The sequence below is a fragment of the Pezoporus occidentalis genome, unplaced genomic scaffold (genome assembly GCF_034315485.1).
Source record: "Pezoporus occidentalis ecotype Australia unplaced genomic scaffold, CSIRO_AGI_Poc_V1 ctg115, whole genome shotgun sequence".
Taxonomy (NCBI): domain Eukaryota; kingdom Metazoa; phylum Chordata; class Aves; order Psittaciformes; family Psittacidae; genus Pezoporus; species Pezoporus occidentalis.
Genome location: NW_026912940.1, coordinates 2,542,602 through 2,565,477, shown reverse-complemented (window position 1 = coordinate 2,565,477; position 22,876 = coordinate 2,542,602). Strand labels below are relative to the sequence as shown.

The window sequence follows — 22,876 nt, the reverse complement described above, 5'->3', positions numbered from 1 at the left end:
GTGTATTAATTCCCTTTCTTGGTATTGGTAACGATTGCTGTAGTGTTTGCAATGTTAGAAACTAAAAGGCTTGCTCAGAAGAGTTCTGAAAAACAACCCTAAATGCACATTTTAAAAGTGTGGTGCTCTAGAGGATTTGTGTGGACGTTTCTAGCTCTTTCCCTATAGTGCAAAAGTAAAAAAAACAAAACAACAAAATGACACCTCCCTTGTCTAGGTTCCAATACAGAAATAAAACCAACAGCTCAGCTTGCCTGACACACAGGCAAGAGTCAGATAATCCTGTCCAGTTTATTCTCCACTCAGGGGCAATTTGTTCCTTTTAAAGCCCCTTAACAGCATTTTGCCAAAGCTCCCATCAGGGAAATTGTGATGTGAGCTGTACAAATACTTACTCAGCCATCCCCATGCTGCTTCCTAAAGAGCTTATTGTTCCCCCAACTCCTCTGCCAGCACAAAGCACAGCCATGTGGTACTTTGGTGACCAGCATCAATGTTAACACTGAGATTATACCAAAAGGTTTTGCTTCCGGATCGTTCCTCTTAGCTAAGAAGCCCAAGGAGCTCGCAAGCACGCTCCAGTCCGTTACAATCAAAAACAGCCCCACATGAAGCCAGTTTCCGGGGTATACACTATTACCTAAAAACTGCGCTGCCAGGCCCCAGCGAGGATCGAACTCGCGACCCCTGGTTTACAAGACCAGTGCTCTAACCACTGAGCTATGGAGCCGCCGCTGACGGTTTGTCCCGACTGTCACTAAGGGGCAGTCACGCAGCCCTCCCGCCACCGCCGGAGAGGCTGTGTCCCCGCTCCTCGCCGGAAGGGGCTCGCCCTGAGACCGGTGTAGCAGCCGGTGGCGAGCGGAGCCCGCGACTCACCGCGCACTGTACGGGGCGCGCCGAGGGGCGGGCGGGGAGGCCGCAGCTACCTTACCGCTCCTGCCATCGCTGGCTGGTTGCTTATCGCGCTGCCAGCTGGTCAGCGCTGCGGCTGCGTGCGGAGCGTCCAGCCCGCAGAACGGTGCCTGGGACGTTCGCAAAACCAGGAAATGAAACTAGTCGGGAGCGCACACATCCAGTCAAGCAAAAAACCCGCAAGAGGAGAAATCAAAAATAGGCGAATATCTGAAATACGGCCTGATTTTTACAGATCAGGAGTAAAAATTGTCACGACAAAGCCATGTAAGGTGATGCAGGGTGTTCTTTCTGCAAAAGGTTGGGTAGTCTGGTGAAGTCTGAGAGCCGCTGCTGCAGCACAGATGTATTGCCCCGGGGGGTCCTCGAGCATCACTTCCTTCGTGACACCTCTCAGCACTAAGCATTAATCTTAGGGTTTCTAGCATGTTCTCTCACCAGGTACCTGCCAGCCACGTTCACACAGGCTCTGTGGAGGTCAGAGCTAGAAGCTGGAAGCTTCAGGTAATAGCTAATGGGTGGAAGGCAGCAATGCTGTAAGGCCTGTTCAGGAGTAGGGCCCATTCAGTGCTGATGCTGGGTACAATCACTTTTAACAGCACACATTAAAGCAGATGCCTTGCAAAGAGCTTTGACAGCTTATGGCTGGACTGAAGATTTTTGTGTGTGTAAGCTGCATGCAGATAAAATTATTTAAATTCCAGTTGTATGCCTTTCAGAAAGCAATATTCAGGGCCCTGTCTTGATTCTATAGTAATATCTATTTATGTAGAATTCAGAGTTGGATCAGTGGGTGGGAAAGGGATGCAGTGGGATGGCTCATAAACCTGGCTCAGCTTGGAGAAGTCTTCTAAAGAATGTTACACAATGGAATTAAGTCCACAGCAGGATTGGGGTCTGGAGTTACTACATGCCCATCTGTGAACTCAGGAAAGTCAGTGGAATCCCAACTGGAGGTTGTCGTGTAAGTGCATCAATGCACAAGAAGTCCAGAACATATTTAAGCATTATTAAAAAAAACCCAAACACGCAAACACCCATAAAGCCCACAACAACACGTTATGAAAACTTGTTAGATGTTACCATATTGCTCTCTTAAACCTCTGTTGTGTTCTGCTACTACACATCACTGCTAAGGGAGAACAAACAGAAGAGATTTCAGCAAGTCCTGATGGGAGTGGACCTATCACCCCTAGGCAAGAGCTGCCCCAGATTCCCAATATAGGACAAAGAGACCCTCTTCGGACAAGAATAATTGTGCTGGGTTTAGTACTTAATGCCCTTACATCCTTAAGAAAGTCATCAAAAACTAATAGGCACTTCTGCTGATTAAATTAACCTTGGAAAAGCAGACAATTGTGCACTGAAAACAGCAACACAGAATGCAGCTGATTGTTTCAGAGCTGGGACTCACAAGGACAGGATTGCACAAAACCTGTGTGAGAGCTGGCAGCTCAACTGAGGCAGCTGGCACTTACCTTCTCATTTCAACTGGGCTGACAGCTGGAGTGAAAGATGTTGCTGCAAACAGCCAAAGAAACACCTCAGCTATGGTACTTGAGAACAAAACAGAAAGTGGCAGCATCTATAAATGGGAGGAGTAAAGTATATTATGCATTCTTCAGTGGGAGCATTATCAAAAAAACCCAAGCCCCACAATAATAATTAGACATAAATTGTTACCTCTCTTACCATCGTCTTAAATGGCTGAATGTAAGGGTTTGAAAGCTTGGCTTTTTCTGTTCTTGCTCTCTTTTTGTTCTAGGCTTATAATTTACAGCAATAAAACAGGATTGACTGGTTTTCATTTGGTTCTGGAAGACTTGTCAAAACTCTATAGCAGAAATACTGAATCTTGATCAAGCAGTTATTTAGTCCAGAAATGAGTGGCAAGGTCAGGGATGTCTGAATTCAAGACAGTTCTCAAAGTGGAGTTAATTGTGCTTTAAAATTTTTATGTGCTGCCACTTTGTTGCTATGTTCACAACACTTCAGGGAATGTACAGATTATCTCTGAAAACCCCTCTGATTACCATGGAAAAAAGAATCAACAACTAAACCAATTCCTGCCAGTACTCTTCTATCCCTCTAAACTGCTCTATTTTATCTTCTTACCCCAAAGACATTAATATCTACTTGGGAATATTCCTTTAAATGCATATTCTTATTTCACCTCAGTATTACGGAGTATCTCATCTTTTTATAAGAGGGTGATTCTTTGCATGTGAAGTCTAAAAATGCTTGTCTTACTTAAGCTACCAGAATCTATTACTGCAGTAATCACTCCCTCACTAGGTGTACATCACTGCCTGAGCTGGGAAACCCTCCACTTCTCCAGTGCATAGGTATTGACAAAGCTAGTCCTTCAAATACATTTTTAATAACCTTTTTATATGGTGCTATATCACTGAAAGTTCACTGCATTTATTTTTGTCAGTTCAGAAGGCTGGGGTTTCATATGAAAGGATTGGAAAGATTTTTCTGTTAGTGCTCTTCATTTTAAGGGTCCAAAAACATTAATGCTGTGAACATTAGTATTCTGGCCTGATAAGTAATCTGGTTCTGTGCATATTGCACCTGGGCTAATGAGAGAAATCAGAAAAGTAGCTTTGTGGATTGGGAGCTTGGCCAAATTGCAGGGATCTCCTACAGTCGATGATTTCTCCCTCTTTTTTCATTTTTTTAATGTCACCATACCAGAGCAGTGGCATAGGCTGCCTTTCATGTTACCTGAGACATCAAAGGGAAGTACTGAGGACCTGCCTATTTACTGTTTTCCACTGACACTCATGCCTAATGAGTACAACATGCTGCAGAAACAGCATCCCTGTGCACAAGTGTCACTCTAGCCTTTATTGCATCAGAGGTTCTAGATTACAGCTTTCAAGCGCTTAGAAGCTTTGAGCCTAAGTCTGTTCACATCTAGCAACATGGTGACATGCGCATGTCTTGGACCATGAACTGGTCCTGCTCCTGAGCTCACCAGGTGACGGCATCCATTAGGACCCATAACAGGAGGCTGTGGGCGGGGGCAGCAGTGCCTGGCAGTATATTCCTCCATTACGTTGCACCCAGCTGCTTTGTTTCCCATGGCATGTTAGGGGAGAAGCTGCTGCCCGAACAGTCACACACCATTCAAGTTGTTGCATACATACCACCTGAGACTTTAATTGCTGGAACAGGAGTTCCTCTGCAGCAGGTGGCTCCAGTGAACTGACAGATGCCACTTTTGACTCCTGGCTCACACACACACACTCTTAGGCACTCTCCTTCCTTCCTTCCTCAGGCTCGACCCTTGGTTTCCCACAGCAGAGTCTCAGGCATTCAGTTCCATGGAAAAATAATTAAATAATTTAGTGGTACAGCAAAAGGCACAGCTCAAGCTGGAGAGGGACCTTGACAAAGAAATCCCTGGGCAATAATACCCTTATTTATGCACTTGCCCCTCATTTTAGCCCAAAGGGAATTTTTTGGTCTAGGGTATTCTAACACCTTACTGGATTTTTTCAGTGTTTTCCTACCAGCAGGCTGTTAACTGTTCTTATCTTGTTGAGCTGCAGTTTCTGCTGATGGTTGTAGCCTCCTTCTGGTTTGTGCCTCTTGTGCACCTGCTTGTCAGCAGAGCATGGGACACTAAAAAAGTCCTAGACCTAAAATAAACATTACGTAGCAACAACTAAAACATCAACGTGTTATCAACATTCTTCTCACGCTAAAGACAAAACACAGCACTGTAACAGCTTCTAGGAGAATTACTAAAATCTAACTCTATTCCAACCAAAAGCATATCTAGGTGAAAGCCCACAGCTTAGTGCCCAAAGCTTCAGAAATCTAGCTACTCATGCTAAGCAAGTAAAGCTAAGCAAATAGCACACTAGACCACACAATACTGTAACTCTGACTCAGACTATTTAAAACTTACTTGTTTAAGCTAAATAATATCTCTCAACAAGCAAAATCTCCAGTACTGGGCAAGTGAGGTGCCAGAGCAGAAGGTTCCTGCTGGAGCCATGATACAAATGTCTGAACAGTAAGCTTCCTGGCAACGAGGAGGAGACCAAGTCCAAAGGGGGAAGTTTGCAGGGTCAGCACGTGAGGCTTCAAAGATATGGCCCAGCCAGTTGCCTGAATTCCCACTAAATTAAGGGAAGAACCACCTCTTAAGTGGTAAATTGCATGGTCACATCTCTGAAACTTTGTGTACTTCAGGAGCCATCAGTGACTCCTGAAGTGACTGAGAATCTTGCTGAGGAGATGAGCCAAGGAATAAATAAATTTGTTCTGCACATTTGCAATGCTCTTGCCAATGGGTCTCTGGGTTGGGGTGAGGTCCTTGGAACAGGACAGGCCTCCTCTCTGAACTAACAGTGGATTTTGACATCCTTCATGTCTTTCGAGAGCATGAAATTTACTTGCCAGCCATCTAATTAATCTATTTATTCAAGTACCAGGGTAAAATTTCATTTTCTCACATTATACAGCTATAAAGACCACCTGTGTTTTCACTGTGCCAATCTGTTTCCTGAGTGAAGGAGGAATTCCCCAAGAATGGACCAAGTGGACTTTGCTTCCACCAAAATGACTGTCAAAGTCTCTTTGTTTCCCATCACAATAAAAAAAGTCCATTTGCATTTCCCTCTTTTTAATACCTTCTGTATTCAATTCCATCGCTGGTTTATATTTTCGTTAGGAGGGTAGGGCAGGAGGGCTGCTCACTGGGCAGCCCTGTTTTGTATATAAAATAACACTGTAGCAAATGAAAATATCAAAGTGAGTTGTTGGAGTTTTTTTAACAGGCAGGCCGATAGGAAATGATTTCCCCACGGGACAGAGCTAGAGGCCAGAGTGAACTTTCCACACCATTTCATAGCTATCCAGGCTAAGAACAGGCATCAAGCTACAGCAAGGTTCAACAGGTAATTTTCTCTGATACAAAGTGCATGCTGCTTATGCCATTAAACCACATCAATGCAATGCAGTCAGTATTACCCTAACTTGCCAAACTGCATTAACCATAATGGTTTCTCTCCAAGACTGTAAGGTGATGCATTTGGAATAATAGCTGCATAAGGCTGCTGGGAAGTCTGACTGAGTGTTAGCATCTTTGCAAAGGCTCGAGTCCTCCAACCTTCTTGAAACAGGAAAAAAAAAATCTCCCTGTGAACAAGCAATCTGATATTCATATAAAATACCATATTACCATAATTTTTATTTTGCACAGTGTGAAGGAGTAGAAGCAACTCACTCTGCCATTCCTATGGAAATGTCACTGGGCATTATCAGAAGACCAAGAAAGTACAACTATCTCTTTGAGAGCCCTGAGAGCTCTCAAAGGCCCATTTCAGTTTATACAGAGTTTCAATGTAGCCAGTATATTTCATCGCAAGACATATCATCTCTCCAAATCCCTCAGTTACTTTTACTATTTGGGGCGGGGGGGGGGGGGGAAGGAGGGGGGGGTAGAGATTGCCATGTGTTCTATTTCTTTGATTTCAGCTGAATCCTTTGGAAAGCAGAACATCACTGTCCTGGGTTCAGCAGTTGCATCTCAGTTTTGGTTGGGAAAATACTTCAAGTGTTCACGTGGGGCATCCACTGAAACTTCAAGCAGTCTCCTGCTCCTTCTTGCTTACTGTCAGTAGCAATATCTACTGTAAATTAAAACTCCACCAACTCAATTCAAACAGGCTGCAAGAGTGATGACTTCATGATCACCAAGTTGAGCTGCACCTCAAGTCTGATAGTCAATAGTTCTGCACTCTGTGGTCAGGAACCGCAGTTCTATTTTCATGAGCCACTGAGAGGTGGAGAGGTCAGGGCCAAGAAATACCATGGCAGCCCAACCTCGGTGGTTAATCTCAGAGTTAACCCCAACGTGAAATTTGCAGATGGAAATAGGTAGCATTTTTCTGTCTGTACTTAGAAATGAGACACATGGTCCCAGCACTTTCTTAACTACAGTGAAGAGTTTGTGAACTTCAGTAGCCTTCCAGCTGGAATTCTGTCTAACAGAAATCTCAGTTTCAAATATCTAGTTATGGTAGTGAAAAAAAAAAAGCTCTAAGCCAGAAATTAATTGTTTGATATGGAAAGATCTGGCTTTTTAATTAAAAAAAAAAAAAGACAAAAAAAAAAAAAAAGACTTCTTTGCAAATAACAAGTCCAGCTTCTAAAGTAGATACATTTAAGTTTCCAAATATGGGTGGGGAAGTGCTTTTAAAATTGGCACCTGGACATGCCAATTTTATCATTATAATTTTCTTAATGTACTTTTTAAGACCATGTACTCATTATACCCATTGCCTGGTTTATATCACAGTGGTAGTACTGAGCCTTGAAATGGAGCTCTTTGGGGACTCTCTCAATATGCTGGTGCTTTTCACATATTACGTTATCATTATTTATTTACACAAATGACAAAAAGATCTATGCATTTATATCACAATGATTTGAATTCTTGTGGAAGAAAAGTATGTCTGATGAAATATCATCATCACACCTCCTGGCAGTATCTTCAGTGTGTTATTAAGGACTATTCTGTCAAAATGTCAAGTTTCTTGTTTTGAAAAAATCTCAAAAAATTAATTTAAAATTCCAGAATGAAGTGGCTTGGAGGAGCTGTTAAGCATTGTACAGTACATAAAATCAGTCTGTTTCTAATATGGCTGAAAGTCATATTTTAGAAAGCATTTATTATAAGAACTATTTAGATAATGAAAGTGAAGAAAATCTAATTTAATTTTCATCATTTATGCAGTTTGTTTGCTTTTTCATTTAATTCTGCTTGGACAATGAAAGCAGACCGCTTTTGTTCCTTGGCAATGTCAGTTTTCTGGTTGTCATTCACTTGCCAAGGCTGCAGTGATTTGGTTTCAGACACCTCAGGGGAAAAGGTCGAATCCTGTTTTCAGTGGAGGGGTGAGCAGGGGAATTCTTGAAAACACATATAGGTAATTTAGTCAGATCAGAGCCTGCCTGTGACTGCATTGATGACAGACAAACAGCACACACAGACTGTACTGTGAAGTTTTGGGTCACACATTCCAATCTCCAAAAGTCAGTGCAAGACCCACCAGAAAGTGCAGCCGTAAGCCATTCCCTTCCCACACTCACAGACAGGAGGCAGTACTTGGGTTTGATTTAGTTCCAGGAGCACCTGGGTTTTGCTCAGTTTCCAGGACACAGGGAGCTGACACAGGGAGCTGAACTGCCAGTTTGGGTCCCAACAAGGCAAGCTCAATTGGTTCATCTCAGTGTCTGGTTCTGTCTTGTTTAGCATGGCAAGCAGAGCTTGGTGTAAGTGAAGTTGCCTCTGGAGAACAAGAAAGTGATCCACAGCTGTAAGGAGAGGTTTTTCAAAGGTGTTTTAAGTCCTAACTCCAACCAGTGGGATGCAGGCCACTGTCCAAGTTAGAAGTCTACTTACCTGTGACAATCTGGGCATTAGTTCTTGGAAGACAGTTAAGCACATGCCTCTCATTTTTACAGTTTCTGTTAACTGGAGTAAAAGTCCAGATTCAAAGGTCCCTGTCCTTCAGTGAAACAGAGCTAGACTTTATCTCAGTAATGGGCTGAAGCTGGATCCGACATGCTCTAGTTTCCAGGGAGTCTGGGTTCAAATTGTCTGGTTTCAGTACTTCTTTTTTTTTTTATATATTTTTTTAATTCTAAATCCCTGAGATCTTCCAGTGGGGTAAAAGTCTAACTCGGTAGGATCTGTTTTCAAGTCCTGCAATTGCTGAGTACAGGGACATGAGGGATTACAGCTAGGATAATCTTTCAGTTTACAATCCTTCCTCTTGGAGTTGTTAGGATTGTAACAAGGAGATTTTATTATGGTTTAATAATAAACATCCTCAGTCAGCCAAGGCTGTTATAAGAACCTGATTTCTTGCAGATTCTTATACACTAGGGGGTGCAAACATCCTTTTAATGAGCCTAGAAATAAATGGTCTTACCAGTACCAGCAAGGAAAGTGTCTGGTCCTGTACTAAGGCTTATGTGGAAAATATCTCATTTCCTAAGTCATGTTTGGCTCATAGAAATGAATAAATAAGAGCACTGCTCTCGGTAACAGCTTTTTGATGTTTTCTGGGTTTACATATGGAGCAGAGAAGATGCTAACGTAGGAGTTACATAAGAGAAGTCAGAGTAAGCCTGCTTTGCATGCCATTGCCTGCAGCTTTCTCATGTCCTGTGGTGACTCAGACATTGCTGTAAGCTCCATGGAGGGACAGTCTCAACTTTTTACCTCTACATTTTCATATCATTGTGTAACAAGTTAGTCATCTGACTCAGGCACTGGCTGAAGTCCTTATTTCAAAGCACTTATTTTTCTGGTCTTACATTAAGACCTGGCTCTTGCAAGTCATGGTTTGAGGCACAATGGGCTAAGCAAGGCAATATTGTTTCACCTGTATGGGCTTCATCTGACAGAAGTGCTGATTTTCTCAGCTTGTGCCAACAGAGCATTTCAGCATTTACTTGACAGGGAATGAATGGTACTGGCCCTGCTGAATGTGATGGGGTTGCTCACATGCATAAGTGTTTATCATATGTTTACGCACCCAAAAAAGCAATGGAGCAGTGCTGGGTACAAGCACGGAATTCCAGCTCCAGCAACAGTAAGCCTTCAGTCCCTTTGCTTATGCTTCATTACTTACTCATGTGTCTTAAAGACTCACAGATAAGGAGCAGAGCATCTTAAGAGATATCCTCCTCTCCTGATAATGCATACTCCTTTTAGGTCACAAAAATCATTCTGCAGCTACAAAGAAATGCTTATGAATGCAGGATCCTCTAGTGCAACATTTCTTCCTTTGCATTTATTCATACGCTCTTTCCTTATCTCAGTAAGGCATTATCAGAGCCAGAAAGTCCCTTCTCCTAAGTCATGTACACAATTGACTAAAATCTGAACTCATAAATTAAGGTTGGAAAAAAATCCCATGGTTTAATACACTTAGGCTTTTACATTTGTGTTTCTTATATTCCATTTCTCCAAATGCACGAGATTTTGCACGTCTTTGCATCTCAGACACAAATGCCATTGTGATTTATGGAACCCTGCTTAAATACATCAAACTGCCTGACTGCAACTTGGTACCATTCATACCACCAGCTTTTACTTCTCCAGAGTGTTTCATATTACTTTTTTTTTTTCTGTATTACCTTTATGCCACTTCATCACTACATCAAAACAAAACAAGTGGATTAAAGCAGTTTAATGCATTATGGTTAAATATTTCTTTCTAAGGGAGAGCAGACCATTCAGAACACCATTAAGACAGAATCCTGATTGAATCTGGTGCAGCCATAAACTATCTTAAATGAATGTTAATAGAGATGGACAATTATAGTTGACTTCAGAATGCAAACAAGAACTTCAAACACTGATTCCTATCAGCCTATTAGAGCTGGCTGAATTCTGCACACTGTTATAACAGTTGCTTAGCAATGGCAAATAAGCTGTTCTGTCTCTTATCACTAGAGGTATAGTTAGAACAATACCTATTATTGAACTGAATAGGTATGAAATTAGTTTATGTTGTTCCTCTTTTTCAGATGGCACTTGGCAGCAAAGTGAGCTGTTTAGGCTGCCAGCAGAAGCCATGTTGTTTTTTTTTTCCTGGAGCTATCTATGGAGATAAAATGAAACCAAGGCTTTGCTGTGGATGTTTATCTGAAAACATCATCAAAAAAACTTTGCTTGTGTTTGTGTGTGCAGGAAGAAAGAGGTTCTCCTTCAAATGTCTTCTTTGAGTTAATTTCCAGGGATGTGACAACACTAACAACTACAGCCTATTCAAAAAGCAAATGCAGCAATACTGCATTGCAATGCCACCTCCTCCCTCCTTCCCTCACAGGCACCTCTGATGAAATACCTCAGCTCTGATCTGGGGAAACATACTGGAGATTAAGCCACTAAAGCCACTATCCAGAAGAACACTTAAGCATTTGTCATTTACTGTCGCAGTTCCTATCTTTTAAGTGTGCATGTTCCAAAATGGAGTCCACACAGCTGCAGAACTCAACATCTGCAGCAGCATTCACACCCAGCATGCAGTTGTGCAGTCGCCCCAGTAGGCAATGCTTAGCAGTGTGGTGTAATTCCTGGTTCTGTAAGGTCTTAATTATGTCTTTCTAGTTAGGATTTGTACTCACAGCTCCTGCCTCCCACAGGAGTAGCCCAATAACATGTCTGCAGGCTACTTTGAGGTAGAAGCTTAGATGCAAGGCAAACTGAGCTTAGACAAGGCCTGCACACCCAAGCAAAAATTTGTCAGACTTCAAATCTGGTGCAATAAGGTATGAATTGGTTTAAGTACAGTTGAGTAATTTCGACTGAAAAATTGAAGAATGCTTCTACTTTTTCAATAGACTAGTTTTGTAGCTGGTACTTTAGGGCAGTGAAAGGGTTGGGTTTGAATATCTCCAGTTGAGAAGATATTTTAACTTTCATCTTTGTGAATTCTCTAACAGAGAGAAGCACTAAGCTACTGAAGAGATAACGTCACTGCTTACTCTGCCTCCAGCTACATTTTATAGAAAATAGCTGTTGTTGGACCCACATAGCTGAACCTTATAGCTGATTCTCAGGTCACTTACCGGGACAGACTAACAAAGGAATCCCTGTTTCTGAAGCCTGTGTAGCACACTGTGTTTGTGATCTTACGTACCCGGCTTCTGAAACTTCTCAGTACAGAAGCACGCTTGTGCAGAGGCAGAGATGGAAATTAGGTGCCTTTGAAATGCCATGCACAGGGTGGAGCAGGGTGCTTTGGGTCCCTAGAACTCCACTGGCAACACTGCCAGGAAGCCAGGAAGCAAAGGGACTCTCAAGTTGACAGATGCAGACGTACATGAGAAAACAGGGCTAAATTCAAGCAGCAGCTGACTATGGGTTTCGAATCATGGAATCACAGAATGGTTGAAGGGATGTCTTGAGATCATCTAGTCCAACCCCTCTGCTAAAGCAGGGTCACCTGGAGATAGTTGCCCAAGACTGTGTTCAGTTGGACTTTGCATATCTCCATAGATGGAGACTCAACCTTTCTGGGCAACCTGTGCCAGTGTTTGACCATCCTAACAGTAAAAAAAGTCTTCTTGTATTCAGTTTGACTTTCATGTGATTTAACTTGTGCCCATTATCTCTTGTCCTATCACTGGGCACTACTGAGGTGAGCCTGGCTGCCTCATCTTCTTTCCTTCCCATCAGGTATTTATAAGCATTGGTAAGTCGTGTCCCCCCCCCCAAGCCTTCTCTTCTTCAGGCTTGATACTCAGCTGTCCCAGCCTCTCCTCATATGAAAGGTGCTCCAATCCCTTAGTTACCTTCACAACCCTTGGCTGGACTCAATCCAGTAAGTCCATGTCTGTCTTGTACAGGGGAGCCCAGAAATGAGCACAGTTCTGATGCAGAACTGAACCCATCATGCAGGCAACTCTAGTTCCTCTGTGGATCTGAGCCTTTGTCTTCACACTCATTTACTTCTTCAGTCCTCAGCCCTCTGGTATAACTTCCAATAAGTGTGCAAAGTGTAGCAGCATTGGTTTATGGTTTGCACATCTTTCCATCAGAAGCAGGTTTGAAACTATCAGATTCATTATGCCCACAAGCACCCACGATCTGAGAACAATTTAGGGTTTCCTGCGATGCACATCACTCTCATGTTCCATAAAGGAGCTTCTTTACCAACCTCACTGCCTTCCAGAAGGTGCCAAATGCGCCCTAGTTCATTAATAATCCATGTAACTTTCCAGTGTACTTCATGGAAAAAAAAAAATCATTCAATTTTTGCTTGAGCTACTGGGTTCTTATTATGCCTACGGTTTTAATCAGTCATTTACACTGATTCAAATTATCCAAGTCAATATTTTACTAATAATTTGATTGCAATAACCAGGCACAGTTGAACCTGAGCTTAAAGCTGAAGTCACAGGTGAAAGGTTTGATCACACGTTCTTACCTGAATTCCTGTCCTGCAGCTAAATATCTACTTCCAGAAAACTAAATGAAAAAACTAAATTCTCAAGTAGAAATATAAATTGGAGTGGAACTACAAAATTTGCCATTAAAGTTGTAAAGGACTTCGCATGGGAGAACCATAGCCTGGAAGATGGGTAGGATGAAAACTGTCTTTGGCTGTCCAGTCACCAAGCGGTCAGGTACAGAGGGCGCAGTCCAGGGACCAGGCAACAGCGGGGCTATCACCCCACTCCTCTGGATGTTGAGGGGGACCTGGCATCAGGACTGCCTGTTAGAGGCACACTGGGGAGTCCCAGGAACCTGGAACATCAGTGGGCTTCCTAGGGGATGTGAAAACTGGGCTGACCATAAGTGCATAAAAGGACAGAGCGCTTGCCAGTCAGACCTTCTTAAAACAAGAACATCATAAGCATTTCCTCCCCAGCTGGATCCACAAAATCTCAGCTGACCCATACGCAGTTTCAGTGATACTAGCAGGATTTCCAGACTTCTACAGTGCAGGTTTGCACAACCTGAAGTTAGAAAAATGATGAGAACTGAAGTGATCAGGAGAGCAGTCAAAAAGGTATATCAAAATAAATGATACAGCGAAGTAGATAAATGAGATTGTCCTGATCACATCTAAATCAATAACAAACTTTGTGGTTTGTTTTTGTTTTGTTTTCTTTGGTTTTGTTTTAAAAGAATGTTGCTACAGAAATTCTAGTGTATCTGTACAGAAGCCAGGAGGGGCTAGCCCAAATTTGATGCAGGTTATAAACAGAATTAGAAAAAAGCCAGTGCCAACCATGAGAAACTATGTAAGAGCAAATAATACAAATATAAGGAACTATATAAGAACAAATGTCTGGAACAAGATAAAAACATGCAACAGATTTTCTTTTCAGGTGTGCAGAAGGTTATTAATTATAGTTCACTTGTAACATGACTGCAGCAGAGACACGTGGGCACACACAGTCCTTGCCATGTAGTACTTACAGGCTACACTTCAAAAACACCGAAATGACTGAAATGGGATGTGGACCCTATAGTAAACCCTTATTTGCAGTGTCCTCAAAACAGCCCTCAGAAGGGCCAAGCAGAGTTGGCACGTCAGGCTGGTGTGAAAGAGCTACAGAGAGATCCCAGTTTTTTCTCATGGGGATGTCTGTGTGTGCTATAAAACAAGGCGTGAGCTTCCCAGTTGTGAAGAGTGATGGGGTAGGTGGTATTTGTGGTGCATTAGATGATAGACAATATTTCAGAATGTTTGAGCATGACCATAACTAAACATTGGGGTTTTGACCCATCACATAACCCTACATGCCAAGGAAGTCATCTAAAGCTACAAATGAATCTGTCCCTAAATGCCAACAGATGTTCCAACTCCATCTCTTACCCTCTGTTGTCAAAACTCTTCACCGGACCTTGTAATCTCACTAATACTCACTCTTGAGGCTTGCAGACTAGATTATGGCTTTAAAATACAAGGCTTCCTGGTATCTCTCTCGAATCCTACACCATCTCTGTTGTTGTCTCACATCCCTGAAGAGATTAACAACATTTCCAAGGTTTCAAATATAGATATTTCTTTCCAGAGCTGTCTGCTTTGCCTAGCATGAGCAATGTTGTTTTCATTTAACTAGCTCTGCCCACATCACTCTATTTTTAAAGCTATGACAATTGTTGCATACCACAACTGTCTAATGGCAGGATCCAGAGTTCTGGCTCTAATAGCTGTCATCTACTGCAACCCAACTGAAAATTTTTATGAGGTCCCCTCATTTACACCAGCCAAGTTTCTGGCATGCAAAGATTGTGTGTCTCAAATCCAGTGTAGGATCCTATTTATATTCAAGTATACTCAATATAGGAAATGGAATTTTTTAGAAAAGCAAAACAAAACCCAAGCATGGAATCCTGCCCACGCTGAAGTCAGTAACAATTTTGCACTCCATTTACCTGGACTGGGGTTTCACAGTGAGGATTTCACTGCCTACTTTCACCTCTAAAACTGTCTGCTAATGTTTCACATTTATAATAGCTTTTTATTAAGTTTTCATGTAATATGTTTCGTGAGCTCTTACGCAAGAATTTCTGAAGGAGGAGGAGGGTTTGCATCACCCACCAGTGAACAGGAATCTCAGCAACTTTTAACAGAAAATCAACTCCAGGTGTTTGCAGTAGTTTTGCCATGGAGTAGCCTCACCTGCAATTTGGTTCTCTGCTTCCCATCTCTTGTGTTAAGCTACTGCTGGCTGCTGGAATTTGAGGTTAAAAGAAAACAAAACAGAAAAAAAGCTGTATGCAAACTACTGTCAATTCCACCAACAGATCTTTTCCTCCTTTAATGTGTTATGTATAGTTCTCTCAGGTGTTAATTAAAACAACAGCATGAGCTTCCAGTAAGTTTTGTGGTGATTTAAATGATTATTTTTTTTTTAAATGAGCATGTCTCTTTGAATCAGTCCTGCTATTACAATGCGCTGTTAGCAGGAGGTTTTTTCCTTACCTCATTACAAGAGAAATATTACACACAACATACTTTGCAGTTTGTGTTCCTATCAGCAGGCAAAAATGAATACCAAAATTTCCACCCCAGCAACTAAGCACCACATATACCATGATTACAAGCTATATTACTGTTTCCCATACTCTGGCGTCTAAGCTTGGCCTTATCCAACTTCCCCATCAATCACTGCACACTACTCTTTGGTTCCATGTCATCATATTTCCATAATCATTAATCATGTTATCCAATAAATCCTAGAGCGATTATTTAAGTTGCTCTCTTAACAGATGTCTACTTCGCATATTGCCACCTTGGCTGCTCATTTACCAGCATGGCTTTGATCTGGGAACCGTTCAATCAGATCAATAACATGTAAGGAAAATGCAAATGGTTTGAAACAAGACAAATTCTTTCATGTGGAATATTCACATTTTTAACAAGCTTTTCAACTCTGCAGCTGAAGCTTCTCTGTATAGTGATAAAGTTCCTTATAACGATTTAACAAATTACAGCTAGATAACGGCAAAGCATATTGCATTTAGCAGCAGAATAAGTGGTGGGTGTGAGGAGGAGCTGGGAGCTCCCAGTCACACATGCACTGGCAATCCTCCTCCTTCCCAATGACCCAGGAGACAAGATGCCAGACTTCTGCCTGTGGGAGACAGATGTAGTGAGAGACAAAGGCCATTTGCACATTCAGGTCTGCGGGTAATGGTCTCATTTATCCCTGCGCCTTCCCAGCAGTCTCAGACATGCCTTTCTATTCCTTTGTGGGTCCCGGTCTGCCTTGCAGACTCTCCCCATCAAACTCTACTGTTCCTTTCCCACTTTTTCCTCCCCTTTCCTGCCCCTTTCTCCTGTGCATTGCTGTCGCAGGATTACTGACTTTGGGGATCATTTTTGTTGGTCTGGTTTTGCTGATAGGTTTTGTCATGTGTGAGAGGACCTCTTTGGCTTCAGGCAGATGTACAGCTCCTGTCCGTCTGTCAAGAAGATGCATGAGGAATAAGCAAGATTACTAAATACAGTTTACTATCTGCAATGACTAAATGCCAAATGCAGATACAAATTGTAGTGCACTTAGAAAGCTGATTAATTAAAAACCCTGGCACTGCAGACAAATGGTCAAGTTTTGGATGTTACTTTGTCAGTATCATCTTACTCTTCCTAGACTCAGGGCAGATTATCATCAAGAATTTTTCAGCCTCCTCTATTGAAGTTTTCTTAAGCATTTTAGTAGTTTGAAACAATACTTTTTCTGCAGCACTGTTTTCTAATGATACCAATTCTCTTAGTCACAATTTACCATGGTGCTATATAGATTTCCCACCTGAAGAAGACAAAAAGGGAGGAAGAAAAAGTAATATACATCTTTATAAATTATTATATTCTGTGCTTTATTTGTTGAAATGAAGGCTGTGTGATGAATGCTGCTGCATGACTGTGTAGTTCATCAACTTACCACAAACCCCCACAGCTAACATTTGTATTGCAATACTATCCCCAGGCCTCCAGTGTGGCAGCCCCCCATGCTAAATGCTGTACACATATAATGAGTGACAGGCCATTCCTCAAAGACTGTATGAGATAGACTCAAGAGACTCCTACTAATCAAAGATGTCTCCTTTCTCCAAATGGATGAACAACACATTTTGTTTCTGTGATACGTGTAGCTACAGAAACTCTGGGGAGGCAGGAGGAGGACACTTTTTATGATGCTATAGGTAGAGGCTGAAGAAAGAAGTCTGCCTTTACAGGACACAGAAGTGGATAGCACTAGAAGAATCTGGAAATAGCTGAAAGCTATCTTCCTGTGGTATGGGTGGAGTACAGACTTCTGTGGCACAGCAGGATGGTTTCATTGCCCCTCTTTCAGGATAACTTATTTGCCTCTTGCCTGTCTTTGCCACTTACCAATAGTTTAGTCCCGAAGTTCCTGCTGATACAGAATATATGTAGAGAGTTACAGGATCAAATACACAACCTATCAATAGGTGTTTGAATACAACTCATTCTTTTAATATACATAGTTACTAAAATATAATAATTCATGTGAGAGTTATGAAAATATGTATCTGTATAACATCTGCACTGACTAGGTAATGTAAGGATGTAATACTTGATCTCAACTTCAAAATTTTATTTTAAAAGTGTATTCAAATCTGATGCAGTTTGGTACTTCCGTCTTGGCAAGATACATCATAACCTAGTCTGGAAAGAGTAGAAAAATTGGGAAGACTGTCAAAAGGTTCCTGTTACATGTGATTTATATATCCAGTTGAAATACAGGCCACCTTCTATTCAGGTCAATGTGAACACCTCCATTGAGCTCAAAATGGGCAATATGACCTCCGAACAAGATATTACAGAATGGTTAAGCAAATGACAAAAAGGCGAGTTGAAAACTGCCTAGTATAATTGGACAGTGCTTTGGGGGACATACTTTAGATACCTTGAAGTAGAGCTCTGTGCTGAGTAAAACATCCTTATTGCAAAGATTTTGCTCTTAAGACACGGGGAAGAAATCTGTAGGCATAAGAAGATGCACACATTACAACAGCAGGTCATGTCACAAGCTACCATAATAAATGGCATAGTTTCTTTGGCTTTGGCAGCTTTCATGAAGCTTTCGTGACTTCATGTGAGCAACGAGAATTTCTACCACTAAGATACTATCCATTGCATGTTTCTGAACTGTATGAGGTACAGTCAAGTTGTGAGATAGCTAATACTAATGTGGAATTTTGGGGAAAAAAGCTTGTTGATCACCACTGGGGAGCCAGTTAGGTGTTTAAACACGTGTGTCTAGTGCCACTTTAAAATTCCTTAGGATTTCTCAAGATGGTCGCCAAGATGACTCTTCAAGATGACCATAGAAAGGATGCAAAGGAAGGACGTGATAACTGCCAGCTCATCTGACTACAATAGTACTTAATAGCTGCTAGTAGGATCCCAAACCCCACTGCTGCCCTCCCATGCAGAAGAAAGAAAAATGCTCCTAAGTGCTAAACAGCAGCTCAGCAAAAGCATGCAAGTGTGAGTGGAGGAAGTTATATATAGGGGGAATATTTAAGTTGAAAGAATAAAGATTGGGAGGAGAAAGAAATAAGAGGGATGGCTTGGTGGAGGAAGGAATAGCATGGAGCGGATGTTCCTTTTGTGGCATATATAATACTACCACTACAAAATCTGCTTCAGAGAGGGACATGGCCTGGCCAGACAGGGAGCTGCTGCTGTTGGTGATGCTGACAGCACTGGCTAGCAAATAAAGTGTGGTAAGAGGGCATAGCACAGAAAATGAAACAGTGTCAAGGGAATGAGATATAGCTGTAAAATGAGAAAAAAGACATTCAAGTCCATCCCATTTTACACAGATTACAGTGGGAGAATGGTGTTTTCTGATGATATGAGCCAGTGCTCACAAGTCTTGCCTGATGGACACCAGCCCATGTTCCGGAGGCAGAAACCAGCCTGACCTTGCCCTGTGTTTATTCCTGTGATTCCTAGTCACTTGTATCTGTTCTGTTACTTTCCAGACAGGTGCCAGTAAAATGAAGGTGGCTGACGCTCTTTTAAATAGTTTTTAAACTGGATTTCCTCCTTTAATTTTGTTGGGTTTAAGGAATGGTATTTACATATTGACTTATACAGAGATGCTCGAATACCGTACTAGAGGACCTCAGTGATTCATACAAATAGCTTTTGGACTCACTAAGAAGGAAGACAACCAAACATGCTAATAACAGCAAGCATCAAGAGCCACAAAATATTGCCTGAGACTTGTACCTTAATTCCAACTGTATCATCACTAAGCTCTTTAAAGGCTACTGCAATATCCAAAATGCCATAAAAATCTTTTGACTCTGTCTTGCTTAAAATTAGTGAATCCTTTGTACTGTGGTGACAGCTGCCTATGAGCTAGAAAATTGCAAATCAGTTTAGCACAGGGTGATCAGGTACAATAATTAACAATTTTACCAAAGTATGTCAGAGACTAAGAAATGAGAGTGAAATCCTGATCCTAGTGAAACCAGTATTCTCGGGGAGTTAAGGGGTCAGCTTTTCACTCTCCAAGTTTTATATCATCTGGATAAAGATTTTTTAATATGATTGCATAAATAATATAACTGTATTGGTCTCTTGGCAAAAAGTATTTGTTTATATGAATAGCTGTTATAAAAGTGTGTCAAGAGTAAATGTTCCAAAGAACATGCATGATGCTGTAACAAAAAAATCTATTATAATATCTCATTTTCTATTAGGTAACTGTAAAATATTTTACTCTTTCTGGTTTTTGTTTTTGTTTTGCAATTCGTTTGGTTCCCAAAGCATTTAAAACTGAACCCAGGACTTAAGCAATGTACAGATACTCGCTATGACTGAATCTTATTTAACCTGGTGAGAGGCTTTCAAAGAGCTGGTCCCTACCAGTGATCCCAGTAGTATGGACATTATTGCTGATACTCTACAGTCTGGGGTGATACAGGCTAGCGTTTGTAGTCCTGGATCAGATTTCCCACAGTGGTTCATCCTCTTAAGTTCTTTTGAGGTGTAGCTCACCCAGATGCTCTGTTTCCACTTGTGGTTCACAGTTGCTACTAATGAATTGAGTTTATTTCTTAAAAACCAGCTTGCACTGCTGGATGTTAATGTCTCTTCTGGCATTGCTGTTTCTAAGCAACAAACAAAGTCTGCAACCCAAACCCAGAGTAAAAGTAACAGGGAAGTGAAAGCGTATGAGCTATGAGAAACTATCCAGAATTAATTCTATCTGGAAGTATCCTAATAACAGTAGCTCCTTCACTCACAGCCTCAACTCATTCCACCCGGAAAAAATTAAAGTTGGAAGCAAAGCACTCTTAGGGCTCAAATGCAAGCAGACAGATGGAACTGCAGTGTAAATACAGGCAGACTGACAAGGCACAAAGATGCTTTAGAAATAACTTCTAGTAGCAGAAGTCTACCAACAGGGAAAGGTCATTTGTAAGCTTTGTTTAGAACAAGGAAAGACTAAACACTGTGTGGAGCTCTGTGGCTTTCTAAGACAGAAGAGGTTTTCCACAGGCCACCAACTCCTTCTTTGGGAAACATGGACAAGATATTTCAGAAGTCCTGTCTAAAAACATGAAGCATGTAGAAAGTAATACAAGAATCTATTGAGTCAAAGGTGGCTTGTAACAGGGAAGTTTACTCATCTTCCTCAGCAATGATATTACATAAGTAAATGGAAGGGATATTGGAGAGACCGCACATGCTGAGAACTGCAAAAGCCAATTGGCTTCTTTAGCTTATCACTTACAAGTAAGTGGATGGGGTTCTACTTCTATGGTTTTGCTTTGTGTTCTGTTACCAATTCTCATGGAATTAGAAACACTCTTCTTCAACAGCCATCTCCTTTGGAAAAGTTTCCTTTCCTCCCCTCTTTAGTTTCTGCATGTCCAGGGGTGGAATCTCTCCACTTTAACCAGAGCACTGGCTGGAAAAAGATGAGCCTGAATGTGTGAGCACGAATGACTACCAGGCTTTTCATGACACCAGTAACCCTGGAAAGCTGTGTCTGTCACTAGAGCTGGCAGAAGAAAGCTTTTATAGCCCTTCTGTGGCTTGGTTTTGATAAAGTAGCTGCTACCTTACACTCGTACTTCATGCCATCCTTTGTGTTGCAGGAGGTGTACTTAAATCATGGAAAAAGCAAGATCTGTATCTGCTGGGTGCCAGTATTCAAATAACACTCAGAACAATCTCTGCTGTGCAATGTACATAGACACGGCCTTAATTTTTTAATCCCTCATCTGCATTCTCTAGTACACAAGGTATGTAACACGGATCATTATTTTTTCCATTCAGTACTCAGCCAATTTTGGCTCATTTTTGTTCCTGGAGATCTCTACTGTGCATCTTATATATACTTAAAATAAATACACCATCTGTAATTGGATCCTAACCAGCCAACACTAAACAATCCTGTCTTCAATGATACTCAAGGTTTGTTTCTAATATGAGCAGAAGGCTCTTCTTTATGCTTTAGCCAGCAATTAATAGAGGGCATAGTTGTTACAAATATGTAACAAAACTTACTATAAAATAATATGAAAAATAAAAAAACACTTTAATTTACACTTTAACCCAACTGGAGAAGATATTCCTAAGCCAGGCAAAGAAAATGTCCAGAAGAAATAGCTATTCAGTAGTTTCCCATTTATCATTTGCTCAGTCACATTAAAACATTTGAAATCTGTATTATTTTTTTCCTTTAGGTGAAGTGCTGAATTTTTCTGAAAGGTTGCATCTTTGTTCAGGATTGCGTTGTTAGGCTTTTGCTTTACAGTGGCCATATGTTTCGGCATATAAATTCAAATCTGAAAAAAAACAGTTACCTGAGATGAGACATGGGAGGTTTGCAGCCCCTTCTCACTATTTCTATTTCTCCTGTTGGCTGATGAAAACAGACCAACCAGCCTCCAACTCTGCTTATTTGCATCAATGCAGAGATATGCACAAATTTTCTGAGCACGCTGTGAGTGGTAAAATATCCTTTAACCTGTTTTTATCCTTCTCTTTTGTAGCCAGCTTCCTGCATTCATTTAAAAAGAGACAAAATAGGAATTATGGTCCTGGTTGTAATCATGACGTTTCATGAAATTAATATTATCTATTATACAAGGATAAGATGACATTACATACTATGATATTTAATTAGCCATCTAATAGCTCTACTGACCTGCTGTATTTCTTCTTTCCAGCCTGCTTTTTATGTTTTGTGCTTGCATGAATTTTTCTCTAATTTTGTTTTCTATTTCTTTCATGTATGAACAGGCTTTGTTACACAGGAACCTGTCAGCTTTCTCTTTGGACTGTACCATCCCACCATCTGCAGATGGGACTGGGTTGCATCAAGGCTGCCTTGTGCTCAGGTATCCCCTAGTGATTCAGACTGTCCTGCTTGCTAGACACTCTCTTGTATGGAAAGTCTTTTCATGTCCCTAGCTGGACATAGGCTTTTGTTAATTCTTCCTATATGTGTATTAACTCAGTTGAGAGACAGAAGGCTAGGGAGGTTGGTGAAATAAAGACTTAATAGTCTAAGGAAAGCAGTTGAGCTGGAACAGTGAAGAGAAGTGGTGGCTGGCACAGGGACAGTTAGGACACACTCCATAGAGGATACCCATCTTCAGCCAGAATCCAATCTTCCTATGGAGCACTCAGTGCTAGAGGAAAAGGCTGAGGATTTTCCATGCGTGATCACTGCAGTCAGAGGAGCAAACTAACAGTTTTGTGGTATGTGGGAATTCCTCCTTTCACTCTACAGAGCTGCACTGTCACTGTTCTTACAGAAATACACTGTGCCAGATGAAAGGAAAACTATTCTCATACTACTTGCTGGCTGTAGGGGAGAGATACGTAGGGGAGGGATCTTTCCCTCCTATTCATGTCTTAGACCCCTGTGAGGACCATATTCTAGCATGGAGGCCAGCAGAAAA

The 22,876-nt window shown here is 41.4% G+C and overlaps 1 long non-coding RNA gene and 1 other non-coding gene across 2 annotated transcripts; one reads left to right on the top strand and one right to left on the bottom strand.

Moving 5' to 3' along the window:
• Positions 1-657: 657 nt before the first annotated feature.
• TRNAT-UGU (transfer RNA threonine (anticodon UGU)) lies at positions 658-730 on the bottom strand. Its single transcript has one exon. It is a non-coding gene; the product is annotated as a tRNA-Thr (tRNA).
• Positions 731-4,010: 3,280 nt separating this feature from the next.
• On the top strand, positions 4,011-22,334 carry LOC134174220 (uncharacterized). The gene is made up of 4 exons (XR_009968559.1): positions 4,011-4,123; positions 5,700-5,831; positions 21,062-21,208; positions 22,212-22,334. It is a non-coding gene; the product is annotated as an uncharacterized LOC134174220 (long non-coding RNA).
• Positions 22,335-22,876: the final 542 nt, after the last annotated feature.